The following is a 1383-nucleotide window of genomic DNA, read 5'->3' on the forward strand; positions in this document are numbered from 1 at the left end:
CTGGGAACACGTGGACCATTGGCTAAACCTAAGAAATATTTGATTTCTCAGAGATGCTTGAGCACACTAGTACTGGTGACCAAATGAAACTTGTGTTTGAGGAAGCCTTTGATCCAGTTGTACTCTCTCCAAATGTCAGTGTGTACTAGCCCATATTTTTGGCAGTGATTTTCAAATGCTGAAAGAAAACCCACATTGAAGTCCAAACATAGCCTTCTCACCAGCCCCCTCCCCCACCCCTTATCATGAACATACGGTTTTATGGCTTAAAAAGCAGTATGGTATAACATCCGTGCTTTCTTTTTAAAAGTGTACTAGTATTTCTTATCTTTCTGTCAACTTTGAAATACCCAACACTTTTTTTATGCATTAACGATTTGAGCTGGAGATCAACACATATTATCTGAAAATAAAACTAAGAAAAGCCTAATACTTCTCATTGTCCATCATAAAAGTAAATATAAAAAGCCTACAGTTCCATCTCATGGGTACAAAGTTTTGTAAACCTTGACGATAGAAGCTATTTAACTACAGCTCCAAGCCTCTGAATTCTTGAGGCATTTACAAGTTGGCTAATACTTGTCACTCTTTCCTTTCTAGTTTTTAAAATTGGTCTGACTGATCCTTGACCTTGAACTTTCCTAGATGGTGCCCACATTTCCTATCACCTACATCCTCCAAAGAATTCCTGGGTTTTTGGTTTTTAGTCAACCATGGTAAAATTCGCAAAGCCCTCTTATTCTAGAATAAATATCTTTAGGCTCAGACAATTGGAGCAAAATCAGGTTTATTAAATAACTTTGAGTCATTTCCTTCCCTATGCTAGCATCCCCAATCTGCCAACACACGTGGGTGGTACACAGTCTGTGAAACTGAATACAGATTGACCCTTTTTATAGATTGTTTTAAAAACATAAAACCCAATAACTAACCCTAACTCCTTTATCTTAAAAGACTTCTCTTTAACTAAATGTCCTTCTTTGTCAGTGAATCAGTGTTTACCTCAGTGTCTTTTTCCTATCCAATAGAATTAAATAATGCTCACCCAATTCCAATTCATTCCTGTTTTAAAATAGTCTCCTAGTTGGGCTTTCTTTCTACAGGTGAATTTTATTTTCTTCACTTCTTCTTAAGTGACCCAGTTTAGTTTCCTTGTCTCTTAGCTTTCTATTATGTTGGCGTAGGTTCTAGTTTTGGCCAAATTCATTCTTTTTCTTGTCTTCACTTTTTCTCTTGGATTTTGAAATTCTCTCCTTAAGCAGCCAAGTCCTTTGATGTCTTGGATTTGTGGGGGAAAGGGGTTTTGTTTTGTTTTGTTGTCAGTTTCTCTAATCTCCTGATACCTCTCTGAATTGATTCCATCTAACTTTTTAAAAAATGTAG

The 1383-nt window shown here is 36.4% G+C and overlaps 1 protein-coding gene across 2 annotated transcripts in view; it reads left to right on the top strand.

Moving 5' to 3' along the window:
• SLC24A2 (solute carrier family 24 member 2) overlaps positions 1 to 1383 on the top strand; it is a 247913-nt gene that overhangs the window by 111595 nt on the left and 134935 nt on the right. The gene's annotated exons all lie outside the window — the stretch shown is intronic.

Source organism: Otolemur garnettii, unplaced genomic scaffold (genome assembly GCF_000181295.1).
Source record: "Otolemur garnettii isolate 467f Iridium unplaced genomic scaffold, OtoGar3 scaffold00006, whole genome shotgun sequence".
NCBI classification, from domain to species: domain Eukaryota; kingdom Metazoa; phylum Chordata; class Mammalia; order Primates; family Galagidae; genus Otolemur; species Otolemur garnettii.